The sequence below is a fragment of the Schistocerca piceifrons genome, chromosome 2, assembly GCF_021461385.2.
Source record: "Schistocerca piceifrons isolate TAMUIC-IGC-003096 chromosome 2, iqSchPice1.1, whole genome shotgun sequence".
In the NCBI taxonomy this organism is placed as follows: Eukaryota; Metazoa; Arthropoda; class Insecta; order Orthoptera; family Acrididae; genus Schistocerca; species Schistocerca piceifrons.
The window spans coordinates 253,725,979-253,744,730 of record NC_060139.1 but is presented as its reverse complement, the minus strand read 5'-3'; the positions used below and the strand labels follow the sequence as shown (position 1 = coordinate 253,744,730).

Genomic DNA, 18,752 nt, shown 5'->3' with positions numbered 1-18,752 from the left:
TCACAGAGGAAGACTGCACTGTAGTTCCTTCTCTAGATTGTCGCACAGATGACAAAATGGTAGATATCAAAATAGATGACAGAGGGATAGAGCAACAATTAAAATTGCTCAAAAGAGGAAAGGCTGCTGGACCTGATGGGATACCAGTTCGGTTTTACACAGAGTACGTGAAGGAATTTGCCCCCCTTCTTGCAGCAGTGTACCGCAGGTCTCTGGAAGAGCGTAGCATTCCAAAGGATTGGAAAAGGGCACAGGTCATCCCCGTTTTGAAGAAAGGACGTCGAACAGATGTGCAGAACTATAGACCTATATCTCTAACATCAATCAGTTGTAGAATTTTGGAATATGTATTATGTTTGAGTATAATGACTTTTCTGGAGACTAGAAATCTACTCTGTAGGAATCAGCATGGGTTTCGAAAAAGACGGTCGTGTGAAACCCAGCTCGCACTATTCGTCCACGAGACTCAGAGGGCCATAGACACGGGTTCACAGGTAGATGCCGTGTTCCTTGACTTCTGCAAGGCATTCGATACAGTTCCCCACAGTCGTTTAATGAGCAAAGTAAGAGCATATGGACTATCAGACCAATTGTGTGATTGGATTGAAGAGTTCCTAAATAACAGAGCGCAGCATGTCATTCTCAATGGAGAGAAGTCTTCCAAAGTAAGAGTGATTTCAGGTGTGCCCCAGGGGAGTGTTGTAGGACCGTTGCTATTCACAATATACATAAATGACCTTGATGATGGCATCGGAAGTTCACTGAGGCTTTTTGTGGATGATGCTGTGGTTTATCGAGAGGTTGAAACAATGGAATATTGTACTGAAATTCAGGAGGATCTGCAGCGAATTGACGCATGGTGCAGCGAATGGCAATTGAATCTCAATGTAGACAAGTGTAATGTGTTGTGAATACATAGAAAGATAGATCCCTTATCATTTAGCTACAAAATAGCAGGTCAGCAACTGGAAGCAGTTAATTCCATAAATTATCTGGGAGTACGCATTAGGAGTGATTTAAAATGGAATGATCATATAAAGTTGATCGTTGGTAAAGCAGATGCCTGACTGAGATTCATTGGAAGAATCCTAAGGAAATGCAATCCGAAAACAAAGGAAGTAAATTACAGTATGGTTGTTCGCCCATTGCTTGAATACTGCTCAGCAGTGTGGGATCCATACCAGATAGGGTTTATAGTAGAGATAGAGAAGATCCAATGGAGAGCAGCGCGCTTCATTACAGGATCATTTAGTAATCACGAAAGCATTACGGAGATGATAGAAAAACTGCATTGGAAGACTCTGCAGGAGAGACGCTCAGTAGCTCGGTACGGGCTTTTGTTGAAGTTTCGAGAACATACCTTCACCGAAGAGTCAAGCAGTATATTGCTCCCTCCTATGTATATGTCATGAAGAGCCCATGAGGATAAAATCAGAGAGATTAGAGCCCAGACAGAAGCATACCGACAATCCTTTTTTCCACGAACAATACGAGACTGGAATAGAAGGGAGAACCAATAGAGGTACTCAAGGTACCCTCCGCCACACACCGTCAGGTGGCTTGCGGAGTATGGATGTAGATGTAGACATATCAAAAAATGCAGTCAGTTTATAATTTCATTTAATATAATTTGATGGGCAAAAATTTAAAGCAGCAGCAGAAGAAAGTGTCTTTAAAAGATTTGGAAGTATGCAAGCTTTCTGAGCCTGTGGTTCCTTCTATGGCAGAAGGGTTGAAGGGAAAGGAAGAGGTACGAAGTAAAAGGACTAGGAATGTTTAATGTGAAAAAGTCCCTCAGAACCCTGGGTTAGGGGAAACTTACCAGATGGGATGAAAAGGAAAGACTGATTACTGGAACCTGCACAGAATGAGATTTGAAAACCTGAGAACAAAGTTGGAAGAAAGGGAGACAAGAAAGACAGAGATTACTGAAAAAAACATTGTGCAAGAGTCATGGAAGGCAGAAAACTAAGTGCAGACAGGATTTTGGGCAGGAGGGGGGGGGGGTGTAGACAGGTTGTAAAATGAAAGATATAGTAAAATAAAGGGAAGTAGAATAAAAGAATAGTTACTGAAAAGAAATGCTGAGACCACAGAAATAACAGTAACTTTAGGCCAGGTGGGTGATGAGAGCCAAGCACATGTTTTAATGCCAGTTTCCATCTGCAGGGTTCTGAGAAATTGTTCATGAGGAAGAAGCGAGACGGCGCATGTCATGAAATGAGCACAGAACTCACGACTGTCATGTTTTAGAGGATGCTCTGCAACACGATATTGTGTGTTTCCAGTATACACCCACTGTCCATGTAGATTAATTCTAACAGATAACTTGTACCAGCCTCTGTCTTGGTTATCACTGTATCTTTCACCTTCAAGTCCTCAGGTTTTCCAATCTTGTCTGGAGAAGGCACCAACACTCAGTCTTCCCTTCTCATCCCATCCAGTAGGTCTTCCTTAACCTGGTGTTCTGGTTGACTTTTCTGTATTCTCCACATTTCCTGAACCACATCAGTCCTTTTTCCTTCATCTCTCTGCTCCTTTCCCTTCACCTGTTCTGCCAGAAAAAGGAGCCACTGGCTTCAAATGCTTGCATAATTACAAATCTTTTATACGTTTTCCCCTGCTGCCACTTCGTGAGTAGATTTTTATCTGTCCAATTAAATCATATTTTCAGGTACTGATTATTTTTGATGATACAAGATGGCGGCTAGTGACAAGAGTAAATCGTGTCTTAAGTGCAATAAACTAATAAAAACCACGGAAATATTCGTGATCTGTGGATTATGGTGTAGAAAACAGTTTCACAGTGATTGTGATGGTCTAAGCAACAGTGAAAAATGTGGTGTCACCGCCAGACACCACACTTGCTAGGTGGTAGCCTTTAAATCGGCCGCGGTTCATTAGTATACGTCGGACCCGCGTGTCGCCACTGTGAGTGATAGCAAACTGAGCGCCACCACATGGCAGGTCTAGAGAGATGTACTGGCACTCGCCCCAGTTGTACAGCCAACATTCATAGCAATGGTTCACTGACAAATACGCTCTCATTTGCCGAGACGATAGTTAGCATAGCCTTCCGCTATATTTGCTACGACCAAGCAAGGCGCCGTATTCAATTGATAATTAATATTATGAAGCATGTACCGTAACGAGAGATGTTCTACAATTGTGGATTAAAGTTAAGTATTCTACCAGTTACCTCCTGTTTTGCTAGTCTTATTTCTCTGACCTGTTCCAGACCTAACACCAGTCAGCATGTAATTAAACGCGTGCATTTCGGCCTCCCCTAGAAAAACAGTGTTGACTCTTCTGCCAACACTACAAAATACGTCTTGTGAGAAATTTGAAAGAGCGAATTAAGTTTTGTTGTGAAGCATGTGAGTCTGCCTTACATGTTAAGCTGACGAAAGAGGTAGGAACTACAATGGATTGGGAAGCTGTACAATATTTAAGTGAAAGCGCGTCAAGTGCAGAAGTGAGTAATATTAAGGAGACAAAAAGCTACAGCCACGTTGTAAAAAATAGTGTTTGTAATAACGTAACAGAGAAATCGAAAAGTTAAATGAACGATTAAAAAGTCTTCAGCTAATTGCTGATATACTGAGACGAGATATCACTAAACTTGAGAACGAAAACCGTGAGTTAAAAACATTGGTTGCGAGCAGTAAACACCAAAACAGCATAAACAACTTAAACATGCATTCCAGTGAAAGTAATGGTCAAAATTGCGTAAATAGGCCGAACTCAAATGCCAGTGAAAGTAACAGTAAAAACTGCGTAAATAGGCCTAACTCAAATGCCCTTCAAAGTGAAAACAGTGGCCTAAAGTGTGTAAACAATTCAAAAACTATTTCTCGTGTAATGCCAAACAAAGTGACTAAAAAAGTGCCTTGCTCACAACGAAATACATGGAATAAACCTAATCTCGTGTGCACAAACATGTTCAGTGTGTTATCAGAAAGCAGCAGTAACTCCATAAACATTGAAAGTGAACAAGCCGCCCAACGTGAAGATAAAAATATTGTAAGGAGCTGCAAAAACATCTCCAACAGTCAGAAACAGCGAACAAAGAAACACAATGTGCTTTTTCTTGCGGACAGCCATGGAAGAAAGCTACCAAATATTCTACAGGATGTGAATATGGATCTTCATGCAACTGGCATCATAAAACCTGGTGCGAGGACAGAAAATATTGTTGAAGGCATCTCAGAACACAAGAATACAAGGGGCAGTGACTTCATTGTTTGTGTGACTGGTGCAAATGATGTAGCACATAATGAAGCCAAAAAGTGTACAACAGGTTTGAAAATTTTTTTAGATGTAAGTAAGGTGGAAAGCACTATTGTTGTGATGATACCCCATAGACATGACTTGATCTATAATTCATGTGTTAACAAAGAGATTCGCAAAACAAATATTAAAATCAAACAACTATGTTCCATTTATGCTAAATGCAATGTAGTGGATATTAGCAGACTTGAAAGAAATTTCCACACTGAACATGGTGAGCATCTAAATTACCATGGGAAAACATTATTGTGTCAGGAGATAAACAAAGTTGTAAATGAAATACGAGCACGCAGCAGCCTTGTCTTAAAAGACAGTCCCACAGAGCATGACTGTACACCTCCTTTTTTAGAGAAAACGACATTACAGACGAAGGAAAGTTAGAAACCACATTAAGTGGAAACTGCAGCAGTCTAATTCATTCAGATAATTGTGCAACCCTAGATCATGTAGCAAAAATAAATGAATACAGATGGTTCTGTGAAAGTAGAATACCATTATGTAGCAATGACAGTTTCCTCCTCCTTCATATAAATGTACAATCTCTTAGGTGTAAAATCAATGAATTACAATACTGGCTCGATAAAATCAACTGCAGTGTTCTATGCACCAATGAACACTGGATGAAAGACACTGAAATAGACTTGTGTGTTCCTCTTGGATATTCGTTAGTTACAAGCTACTGCAGAAAAAGTATTACACATGGTGGGGTCTCAATATATGTCAAAAGTAACCTTGAATTGCATTACTCAGTTATAGACCTTAGTAGAATATGCCTTGAAGCTACAATAGAAGTAGCCGGTGTGGTAATGCGCGAACAGAACACTGTAATTGTCTCAATCTATCGAATCCCAGGCTCTGATGAGATAGTATTTATAGAAAAAATTAATACTTTAATACTGTTGTTGTCAAAATATAAACAGCATAGAATTGTAATTGTAGATGATATTAACATAGATATAAGGGCAAAGAGAAAAAATGTAATTCATATGATAAACACTCTGAAGTCATTAAACTATTACTGTCTCAATGAAAAACCCACTAGACTGAATGCATGCTTAATAACATAATTAGCAATGTACAAAGAGACTCCATACAATGTGATGTAACAGAATTAGGAATATCAGATCATGCAGGGCTGTGGCTTCAAATAGAAAAGTCAGCCTTCAGTTCTACAGAGAGAGAAGTGACATATAGAATTCTAGGTGAATCCAATGTAAACAAAATGATAAACCAGTTAAAAGAAATGGATTGGACTCATGTAATGGATAACAAGAAAACGATTAATAAATGTTTTTCCATTTTCCTGACAGAGATCAAGCATACAGTAGAAATGACATGCCCCTTGGTAACCAAAAGGTGCCAGAGTAATATTACTCATAAGCAACAAAATACTAACAAATGGTACACCCCACAACTTAACAAACTCAGAATGCTACTGATGATTATGAAAGACAAATCTCATAACAATGATAGGGACAAGGAAAATTACACTAAAATGAGAAACCTTTACAGATTAGAAATAAAAAATGCTAAGTGCTGTGCAAATGATGAATACATTTTAAATTCTAAAAATAAATGTAAAGCTGCCTGGACTGTCATTAAAAGGGAAATCAATAATACCAATAAAGAAAGGAGTATCTCTATTGACTGCAATATTCTCAATGAATATTTTGTAAATAGCGTCACCACCCCACCCATCAATTCTGCCTCTGATGCAGAAGCATTGCTCACTTGTGCAAAACAGACAAGAAGTGAGAAGTTCACTTGGACCCGAATCACATTAAATGATATTCATAAGTCAATAAACAAATTAAGTAATTCCAAAACAGAAGATTATTATGGACTCAGTAATCTTATCATTAAATGTATAGCAAAAGAAATTGAAATGCCACTTATCTCACTATCAAACAGAGTACTTGGTAAAGGAATATTCCCCGATTGTCTTAAGCTCACAGTTACATTGCCTGTGTATAAAAAAAGGTGAAAGAAATCTCCCAAATAACTACAGACCCATTTCAATAGTACCAATCATATCCAAGTTAGTAGAAAATTGTGTGCATAAGCAGATATACAGGTATTTTGAAACCAACAAAATTTTAAATGAACAACAGTTTGGCTTCAGGTCACACCTATCAACTGTAAAAGCAGTAGAAGCTATGGTAAGCAATGTTCATGAAGGATATGAAAAAAGGGTATCAATGTCTGGAACACTTATTGACCTAAGTAAAGCTTTTGACTCGGTGTCACATGACATACTCATCAAAAAGTTAAAATACTATGGCATTGAAGATGACACACTCCAACTATTCAGATCTTATCTAAGCAATAGGTTACAACTTGTATATGCAAATAAGCAGAGGTCAGAAATACTCCCTATAGAAAGAGGAATACCCCAAGGCTCTGTTCTTGGACCTTTTCTGTTCATTGTCTATGTTAAAGACTTCTCAAATTACATACCGTGTAAGAACATACTATATGCTGACGATATGACATTAATAATTACAGGAGAGAACTTACAGAGTGTACTGGACAAAACCAGAGAAATGATGCAAATGGTTGATTACTGGTGTCAGGCTAACCAGCTGTGCATAAATCAAACAAAAACAGAAGAAATAATATTTAATCTCAAAGTAACTAAAAATGAAAACAAAACAGTGAAATTACTTGGACTAAACATAGAACAAAAGCTCTCATGGGAAGGACACACAAATTATCTATGTAGTAAACTAGCATGAGTACTTTTCTTATTGTATAAATTAAGAAACAGCGTGAGCAAGCAATTGCTACTCCAGTCATACTATGCTTTTTTTCATTCCCAACTGCAATATGGAATATTGCTTTGGGGTAACTCCCCAGGGGCTGAATGTATTTTCAGATGGCAGAAGAAAGCAATAAGGTGCATGGAGGGGTTAGCACCCAGAGAGTCCTGCAGAAATTATTTTAAATCTCTTGGCGTAATGACAGTGCCAAGAATGTGCATATATAACTGTCTAATATATGCCAGAGAAAATCTGAAAAAATTGAACATGAGATGTGATGTGCATGCACACAGTACAAGAAACAGTCACCTGCTGGACTTGCCTTCCACAAGACTTGCTGTAGTCCATAATAACTATAAGTACTCAAGCATAAAATTTTTCAATAAGGTACCATGCTCAGCTTGTACAGTACCACTAAATAAATATAAGAATATATTGCAAACCTGGCTAAAAAACAACGAATTCTATACAACTGAAGAATTCTTAGAAACTAATCATCAAAATATATGTTTTACCTAAGTTATGATGAAAATGTTTTGATATTATATAAGCTAGTTATTTACTGTGATTCTTTTCTTGTGTGTATATTTAATTTTTGTATAAAACATTGTTTTACATAATGCTGAAGAAAAGGTCTTTAATTCCTTTTCTCCCCTTTTTGTAACTATTAATATCGTACTGAAACTAAAACCCTCTGTAAACTTTGACAAAGCCAATTGTATGAAAAATACTGAAAGGCTAATAAAAATATTCTATTCTATTCTATTCTATAATTTTATGAGCAAGAGAGGAATAAATTTGCAGCTAGCCCTATTATTTTCTCTGTAACACTAGCAGATATAGTACTTTTGGGATCCAGCTACTTTTGACATACCTGGGTGAGGTTTTCACATACAATCACGGAATTCGATTGCAATCTTAGCTGGTTTCAGTTGTACATTGGCTATCTTCAGGCTCTAGATATTTCAGTAGCATAAGGTAAATATAGCACTTACACATGCTGTGAATGCTTTGTTCACCACATGCTCTCTATGGCTTGTGGAGTCCAAATACGGGCAACATATCTGACTAAAAACTGTTATGAATTGTTATGATTGTAATCAAGTTCTATGACTGTATCTAAAATAAAAGGAAGTAAAAGGTCAGTCACTCTTTTTTAATAGTGCTGGTAATTCATTGTACAGAAGTAGGTGATAAACAGCTTCTGTTAATTTGTCCAGTACACCAGTACACGTATATGGGTGAGCCACATCCCCCCCCCCCCCCCCCTTATGATACCAAGATTCCTGCCTGCATGTTGTGCTACTAAGGCAAATGTGACATGTAACTTCTATGAACCCTTGAGGATTTGCATCTGCTCACATGTGGTTATTGTGGTAATTTATTGTCGCATTATGTGTGAATCTCACCTCATCTGTAAATAAAATGCAGGCTCTAAATTGTGGATCTTTAGCAATCTTTCTTAGAAACCATTGGCAGAACTGTAAACTGACATGGTGGTCTTGTGACACTGGAGCCTGCATATGCAATAAGTGATACACATAAAGTAGCTACTCATGCAGAACTGACCACACAAGAGTATGGTTAAGTTCTTAGCACATTGTTTCAAGATCTCCCTCTAGTTATCACAACACTCATTCCTCCACATCATGAAAGTTCTACCAGAGGACCTTGTTCATGTTACACGTGATCCCAAATCTGTAAGTTACTGGAACAACCTAATATAGATGGAATGCAATTTTGAGGATGCCATCCAATGTGCATGACAAACACCTTCTGGTTAATGCCATTGGCTAAGCCTTAGCACAATACCAAGTCTGCCATTTCCCACCTGGAATAATGGGACTGTTTGAATTACAATTATAGGGATGAAATTACAGAACAGAATGAACACATAACGAGCTTACAGTTCATAATCGGTAGTTTGAAAATGGATATTTTGAAAATACAACAAGAAAATAGCAAGCTGAACATGCTAAAACTTGCGCAAGATAGTTCGTTTGTTATGGAAAAGTGGTCAAACGTGAAGTGCAATAACAGCAAGACCAAAGTGCAAAATCGTAAAACCTGTGCACAAAAACACATTTCAAGTACTTTCGACCACCAATAGTGAAAACTCAACATATAGTCTGCATGAACTATGAGAAAAGCAAAAATGCACTGTGAATAAGGTAGGAGAAGAAAATTTATTGACGAAAACAAGCGTGAGTGAGGTCAGTGTAAATGTGCAGACCAAAAATTGAGCCAAAGTGTTTAGTAAAACAATACAAAATGGTTCCCACTTTGTGAACTCCAATAATAGTAAACTGTTTGTGCTTTCAGACAGCCATGGTCTTGGACTTGTGAGTAAGCTAAAAGAAACAACTAATACATATTTGTGTGGTACAGTGAAACTGGGAGCCCCACTTGGTGAAATTAAAAAAATTACTGCATCTGCAGAGGTAAAAAAATCTGCATGATGAAGACTTTGTTGTACTTCTGGGAGGCACAAACAACATCTCCAAAAATGAAACAGCGAGTGCCATGCGCGATCTTAAAGAGTGCCTGAGAACCCTCACTCACACAAATGTAGTAGTGGTCAATATTCCGAATCACTGTGATCTCGTAAGATGGTCATGTGTCAATATGGAAATAAAAAGTCGCAACAGTTAGCCAAAATTTGCAGACATTTTAAAAATGTGAAATGTGTTGATCTAATCAATATTGGATATAGATTCCAGACACAACATGGACTTCACCCAAATGGCTTGGGGAAAGAATACCTGACAAACCTGATAACCAAGGAAATAAAAAAACCACCAAAATAAATTAAAATCCAAAATAATAATTGCATTGCCATCACCAGACTCCATAACGAAAGCACTGCAAAAATAAGTAAAAGAATTAGAACCATCATCAGCACCAGCAAAGCATGTAAATAAAAACAAAATGTGTACAGAAAGAACAGTGGACAGTGATTTGAACAACAAGAGAACTACAGTTCTGCACCATCCAAATATTATTTTAGATGAAAACAAGAAAAACAAAAAGACTCCAAGTTCACAAGAAAGCACAACAGTAGTGGCAAAACTAACATGGAAGTGTCAGAAACAGCATCACTGTCAACAATAACAACATTAGCAGCAGCACGAATAGCAGCAACAAGCAACTCACCGCAACCCAATGTACAGTGCACGAAATTTGTCCTTCTCAAGCATTTTTGGTATCTCACCTGGACACGGGAAGGAATATGACAGCACAAATGTAAATAAAACTTTAACCAGTTCTCACCCCATTCACCTGCAGATTTTAAGCCTAAATATTCAGTGCTTTATAAATAAATCACTAGGACTTGATGTAGCAATGAATGGTGCAAACATTCACGGCATGTGCACCATGGAGCATTGGTGCAGAAGTTTTGAACTAAGTATCATTAACATTCATTCATATAAGTTGACAAGTCAGTATTGTAGCAAAAATGCCAAAAACGGAGGTGTATGTATCTTTACTAAATCAGGTATCAGGTACAAAAGAAGGTGTGAAGGTGAATCATTGAGTGTGGAAAATAATTTTGAAGCAGCAGCTATACAGTTGTATGAAATACAGGGAAAAGTCATAGTCATAGCAATATACAGACCGCCTACTAGGGATGCAGACATATTCATTAATCAGTTAGAAACACTGCTTAACATTCTTTTTACTGAAAGAGTCACTGTAGTTGTCTGTGGGGATTTCAATTATGTAGTTTCAATCTGTTTCCACACATACACGAACCCATAAGAATAACATACAATACAAACAGTCTTATAGATAATATATTTTCAAATATATGATCCACAGAAGTAGAAGTAACAAATACTGATTTGGGATTATCAGACCATAATGCTCTTGTCCTCAGAATTCCTTCAATACCACTGCAAGGAAAAAAGTGTACTTCACATATAAAAGAAAATTTTCCACTGAAAACTGTGTAGAATTTACAAATATCCTAACTAGTGAGTCCTGGGCAGAAGTGCTGACCCTATCAAATACGAATGATGCATATAACACTTTTTCTTCAATTTTCATGGAAGATTTCAAAATTTACTTTCCAAAGAAGCTGTCAAGAATCACATCACATCACAATACAAAGTCAAGTTCTTGGATCACAGCTGCCATCAAAACTTCTTGTGGAACTCTAAAGAGACTAAATTCAAAATTGAAGACATCTACAGATCCACAGTTCATACAATATGTTAAGAATTTATGAGTGGGGGTATTGTGAAAACTGAAACAGGAAAGAGATGTGAAGACCAGGATATCATTCTCAAAAACACAGAAAATGTCAGTATTAAAAAACAAGATTTGCCAAATTACATCAACAATTATTTCATAAATGCAACAACTTTATTATGCTCAAAATTTACAAACCAAGAAAAACTTGAATTTCCAAAAGATGCTTGTAGCATGAGGATAGAGCCAACAGATGAACATGAAGTGTTCAAAGTAATAAAAAGCTTGAAACCTAAAATGTCAACAGGAGTTGATGAGGTGCCTGTTTATACCATAACAATGACAGCTGCACAAATCACATGGCCCTTGGCATACATAGTCAACTCATCATTTAGTGAAGGAGTGTTTCTGGAAAGGATGAAAATGTCAAAAGTGAAGCCATTATTCAAAAACGGAAGCATAAGGTAGATAATTATTGGTCAATATCCCTCCTTCCAGCATTTTCCAAAATAACAGAAAATTAATTAAGCACAGAATCAACAAATATCTAAATGACCATAAGTTACTAAATAGAAATCAGCATAGCTTCCAGGCAGGTAAAAATACAAAAATAGCACTAATGTGCTACACTGAACAAATAATCAAAAATCCAGAAAAAGACAACAGCATAGTAAGAATAAATTTAGATTTCTCCCAAGCATTTGACACTGTCAATCTTGGCATTCTTTTAGAAAAACTGGAAGCATTAGGTATTCATGGGACAGGGAAAAAGTGGTTTGAATCATACCTACAAAACAATACACAGATTGTAGGACTGATGTCAGATTACTCCAACCACAAAATTAATTTAGTATTAGATGCAAAAAAAAAGTGGAAATAGAAGTGCCGCAGGCAGTATTCCACGTCCCTTATTGTTGCTTGTCAACATTAATGTCTTTCACACCTCAGATGGAGCAGCAAAGGCCATACTATTCACAGATAACACTAGTGTGAGAATAGGTGCACCAAAGAAAATGCTGCAAATAACTACTGATCAAGTAATAAATAATGTCCAAACTTGGTTCAATGCAAACCAGCTGACATTAAATGCAAATAAAACAAATTATATGCAGTTTGAGAAAATATGTCAAAATGTAAATCTTGATCTGTTGTTGGGTGACAAGGCCATAGACAGAGTGGCATCAACAAAATTGTGAATTGAATTGAATTTTATTTGATCCTGTAAGATTACATCGTGTACAGTAAATGTACGTGTAATATAGGACATGTCAAAGTATTAAAATTCTTTATCAATTATTTTTCTACACCTTTAGCTTACATTTTTACATCACTGATAATGAGTAACAATATATACACATTTAATGGCGTAAGTATTCTGCAACACTGTAAAACTCTTTTTCAATGAGATAGTCTTTAAGTTTCTTTGTAAATTCATTGTGAAGTACACTATCTTGCAGGGTTTTGGGCAGACTTCTTAGTAGGCTGATACCAGAGTACTGGGGTCCTTTTTCTAGCATTGCCAGTCGGTGGGGTATGCTCCGTACTTCATTCTTCTTTCTTGTATTGTGGGCGTGTACACTAGCATTTGTAATCCAGTCCTCACTACCTTTTGTGATGTACATTATTGTTTTGTATATATATAATGATGAAAAAGTTAAGATACCTAAATTCTTGAAACAGTTTCTGCATGTTTCAGAGGTCTTTCTTCTTAAAATGGTCCTAATTGCTTTTTTTTGTAATGTGAACACTCGTTTTGTCTCTTGTTTGTTTGAGTTTCCCCACACCGTCACTCCATCTGTAAGTATGGTTCGAAAAGTCCATGATACACTGTACACAGAAGGTTCTTGTCTGAATATTGTGATAGCTGCATCATTAAGAATATGACAGAGCTCAGTTTCTTACAGACATTATTAATATGTTTTTTCCATTTCAGTTCATTATCCACAAGAATACCTAAGAATCTAGCAGATTCTACTTCTTCCAGCCTTGTTCCGTCAACCTCTAAATCCATGTCTACAGCCTTTTCCTTGTTTTTAAACACTGCATACATAGTCTTTTTTAGATTTATAACCAGTTCATTTTCCAACAGCCATTGAGCTGTGACATTTGCAGATATGTATGCTCTTCTCTCAAGCTGTTCCATATTTTGGTCACTATTTAGTATTGTCATGTCATCAGCATACAATATTTTCTTTTCTTCCTCCTCAACACCTATATCATTAACAAATACATTAAATAACAATGGTCCCATTACCGAACCCTGCGGCACTCCATATTTGATGGATTTGGTTTCTGATTGGTACGAGTTTCCTAATGATACATACTGCTTGCGGTTGCACAAGTATGATTTTATCCATTCACCTGGTTGCCCCCGAATGCCATAGTTGCTTAATTTTTGTATCAGCATTTCATGGTCAATGGTGTCAAATGCCTTTGAAAGATCCAGAAACATTGCAGAGACAACCTTTTTCTCATCTAAGGACTGTAAAATGTATTCTGTTAGACTGACAATTGCTGATTCTGTAGATTTACCCTTTCTGAAACCATGTTGTGAGGTCATGAGAATGTTATGTTTGTCAAAATAGTTAACTAATCTGGTATACATAAGCATTTCTAGGATTTTTGAGAAACCTGATATCAGTGAAACTGGTCTGTAGTTGTTGGGATCATCCTTACGCCCTTTCTTGTACACTGGCACTACCTTCGTTATCTTCAGTTTTTCTGGAAAAATTGCATCTCTGAAAGAACAGTTTGCTATGTTCAGCAGTGGTGTTATTATCTCCTCACATACCATCTTTATTACATGATTTGATATTTCATCATCACCAGCTGATTTCTTGGACTTCAGTTTCTGTATAGCTTTCCGCAATTCATCTTCCATGACTGGTCTTAAGAACATAGTACTGCATGATCTTTTTGGTACCTTAATACCCTTCTGTTTTTGACTATTTCTTTCCAATTTTAGGTTTTCTACTACACTGATATAGTTATTATTCAGTATGTTTGCTATTTCCATACCATCTGTGACCACTGTGTTGTCTACTTTAATTGACCTAATACCTTCTTCTTTGTTTGACCCATCTTTTTCCTTTCTTTCAGCATTGATTGCATTCCAAGCTGCCTTTGCCTTGTTTTTTGAGTTCGCTATAGTGGTGTCAATTGCTCTTGCTTTCGCTTCTCTTATTGTTTTTCTATACTTCTTTTTTAACATTTTATAGTTTTCAGCTTCACCCATCCGTCTCACGTCCTGAAGCTTCCTTTGCTGTTCTAGTATTTCACTCGTAATCCACTGTGTTTGATCTTGATGCCTTTCTTGTCTCTTTACTTTGGGAAATGCTACATTAAAATGGTACTTAATTGTTGAAATAAATGCATCATATTTTTCATTTACACTCTGCGCCTGTAGGGTTTCATTCCAGGTTTCCTTACTTAACATTGTTCTAAAGATGTTGATATTTTGTTCACTGATGATCCTAATTTCTTTGGTTGTTTGTTTTGGTTCTGATACTGTGTCATTACTTCTGCAAAAGCTGATTAGTTGTCCATGATGATCAGATATTTCTGTCTGAACTACATGTGACTCATAGTTACACATATTAGTAATTATGTTGTCAATAATTGTCTCACTTTGTGAAGTCACTCTTGTTGGTGCAGTTATTGTCACTTTCATGTTATGCTGTATTAACAATTCTTCAAAATCCTGTCTTATTTTTGTGTCTTTTTCCCATGTCAATGTTGAAGTCTCCACATATAATAAGATTTCTCTTCATATTCATTCTCAATAAGCTAGCAACTTTTTTTAGAAAGATGCTAATATTGCCACATGGTGACCTGTACACACAAAACACTTTAAAATCCTCTGCCACTATACCAGTAACTTCAAAGTCTTTTTCTCTAGCTATGGGAAATGTAGCAGCTTCACTGTTTACATTCTTTGATAGAGTACCTGTTTTAATATATATACAAACGCCACCACCCTTATATTTAGATCTGCAGAAGTAACTAGCTAGTTTGTAGTCCCTTACTGCCACATTATGTATTTTACTTTCAGTTAGTCCATGTTCACTTATGCATAATATGTCTGGTCTTACTTCACTCAGGAGTACTTCTGCTTCTAATTGTTTGTTACCAAGGTATTGAATATTTTGATGAAGTACTTTTATGTAATTTTTCTTTTGTTGGTTTACATGTTGTGAGCTGTATTCTGGGGCAAATTCTTTAGTATCGTCTTTTTTTGTGTGGTGCTTATATTTTTCTTTTCCAGCTGGAGTGTATGATTTTTCATCCCCTTCAGGCCATATTAGTTTCCCTTGCATCTAATGATTTTGCAGACATCTGCAAACATTCTGCTGAACGTTACAGACCCCAGTCTATTTAAATGCAAGCCATCCTTCGCTAGTGAGTTTTCACATAGGAATTTGTTTGAGTCTATAAAAATTGCCCCAAGACGATCACATTGTTCTTTAAGAGCACAGTTTATTTTGGCGATATATTTTTCACTCACCAACCTTCTGTTTATGATTCCACTAAGTATCAGACGAGATCCTGCATACATATTTCTTGCAGAACGAATCATGTTTCTTGTTTCGCTTGCCATTTCTTCCTCACTGCTGCTCCTTAACGAATTCGTCCCAACATGTATAAACACCCCATTATAGTTATGTCTGGTTTCAGAATCTGGTTCTGTAGTATCTTGTCTTGCATTTATCATATTTTTAAAATGTTTACCGAGTTGATGCGTTCTAATACCAGGTCGTACGTCGATCTTGCAATTGGGGACAGCGATATTCTTCAGCAGCGAATCGCCAATTATTAAAAAGTCATTTTCCTTTTGTTGCGTATCTGTCGCCTTGTTTTTCCTTTTGCTGTATGTCACCACCTTCCATTTATATTTATCTTCCGGTTTTTGGCTTACTGAGTTTACCGAGACATCAACGGGAACACTTGAAATGTTGTTTTTAAAGTACGATCGGTCATTCGTATTTTCGCGATCTTCTTGCTTTTCCGTTTGATGGCTTTTACACACACAAGACTTCTTTTCTTGTATTAATGTATCGTTTTCTTTCTTGATGGTTGAAAGTTCGGTTTTTAATGCCTCAATGTCACTTCGTAGTAACTTTATAATTTCGTTTTTTGTATCAACTGCACTTACAAGATCGGCCGTTTCGTCACGTAAACAACCGTGACATGTCCACGGAAAATCATTGCTGACGAACTTTAGATTTACTTTCGCGCACTTTTCGTGTAACCAGAAGTTGCATTTGATACACAGAATACCCTTCATCACACGCTTTTTACATTCTCTACACGAAGAACTGTTCATTTTTTGCCTTTTTAACGAGAGAGAAGCGTCACTACACTTTCCTATCGGCGCCATCTTGCATCCATTGACGTAGATGAAAATCTTAATTTTAATGATCATGTAATGAAACTTGTACAGAAACGTAACTTAGCCTGTTTTGCTCTTAGAATTATTGCAAATGTCTGTACTCCAGAGGGTGCCATGATGGCATATTTTGGTTATTTTCAGTCTCTTGCAACGTACGGAATAATGTTTTGGGGTTCGACCACTTGCCGTCTCAAACAAATCTTCCTGTTACAGAAGAGGGCTATCCAAATAACAACACACAGTCATCCACAGACACAATGCAAACCCTTATTCAACAAGCTTAAAGTTCTAACAATACCTTTCTTATATATGTAGAAATGTGTTTTATAGGTTAGGGCCCACCTTGCAGATTTTCAGACAAATGCCGACTTGCATAACTACAATACTCGAAATAGCACAGCACTCCATACTGAGTGAACAAAACGAACACACCCACAAAGTCACATGAGCCATATTGGTACAAAACTCTACAACATACTGCCAGGCAACATCAGAAAGTTAGAAGATGAAAACTGATGTAGAGAAAGAATTTCTACTTGAACAATGTTTTTACTCAGTAAGTGACTATTTAGGCCAATAAATAATTCTGATAATGTTTATATTAAGGCAAAACAGAGAACACTGTCTTTCGTCCCCTAAACTTTCTGTTAATTTTGTATATCTGATGGACAGCTGCTGAGTGTGCTAAAATCTGTACTGAATTATTGCAGTGAATATAAGGGCTTCCTGTTTAGGGAAGACAAATGTAAAGCCTTAGGGCAAATAGACTATGCAGTTACAATATTGTTAGTATACATCTATAAAAAGTTGTAGTACTATATCTTGTATGACCAAGTATTTTTCTTTGTACATTTTTTGTACAATTTTGTATGTATCATTCCTTGTACTACTTAATGTAAAATTTTGTATGTTCCTTTTGCACAGATTGTTTCCCATAAATTTACATGTACTTTTGGACAACATCCCTACAGTATTTATTGTCTACAGATGGATAAATAAATAAATAAAAATAAAATAAAATGAGGTGACAAGTCATGGTATACCTCCTAATACCATGTCCGATATTCTTTTGCCGAACATAGTGCAACAACTTGATGTGGTATGGACTTAACAAACTGTTGGAAGTACCATGCACAAGTATTGAGCCATGCTGCCTCTACAGCCATCCATAATTATGAAAGTGTTGCTGGTCCATGAATTTGTGCATCCACTGACCTCTTGATTATGTTCCACATACGTTTGATAGGATTCATGTCGGATGAACTGGGTGGCCAAATCATTTGGTTGAATTGTCCAGAATGTTCTTCGAGCAAATCACAAACAATTTTAGCCCACTGACATGGCACACTGTAAAAATTCCATTGTTGTTTGGGAACATGATGTCCATGAATGGATGCAAATTGTCTCCAAGTATCCAGACATAGCCATTTCCAGCCAATGATCAGTTCTGTTGGACCAGAGGACCCAGTCCATTCCATGTAAACACACTCCACATTATTATGGAGCACCCGCCAGGTTACACAGTGCCTTGTTCCCAACTTGTGTCAATGGCTTCACGGAATCTGCGCCCCACTCGAACCTACCATCAGCTCTTACCAACTGAAACAGCATTCCATCTGATTTCCAGTCACCAGGGTCCAACTGATATGGTCATGAGACCAGGAGAGGCACTGCAGGTGATGCTGCGCTGTTAGCAAAGGCACTCAAGTCAGGCATCTGCTGCCATATCTCATTAACAACCAATTTTGCTGCACTGTCCTAATGGATACATTTCTCATATGTCCCACATTGATTACTGTAGTTTGTTTCATGCAGTGTTGCTTCTCTGTTTGCACTGACAACTCTGCACAAACGCCATCAGTCTCGGTTGTTAAGTGAAGACCATCAGACACTGCATTGTCTGTGCTGAGGTAATGCCCGAAATTGGTATTCTCAGCACACTCTCGACACTGAGGATCTCTGAATGTTGAATTTCCTAGCAATTTCCAAAATGGAATGTCCCATGCACCTAGCTCCAATTACCACTCCACGCTGAAAGTATTTTTATTCCCATCATGTAGCCATAATCACATTGAAAAGCTTTTCACATGAATCATCTGAGTACAAATGAGAAGTCTACCAAA

At 37.1% G+C, this 18,752-nt stretch overlaps 1 protein-coding gene across 1 annotated transcript in view; it reads right to left on the bottom strand.

The window, feature by feature from the left end:
* Positions 1–18,752, bottom strand: part of LOC124776615 (esterase E4-like) — a 122,729-nt gene that overhangs the window by 77,087 nt on the left and 26,890 nt on the right. The window lies entirely within an intron of this gene.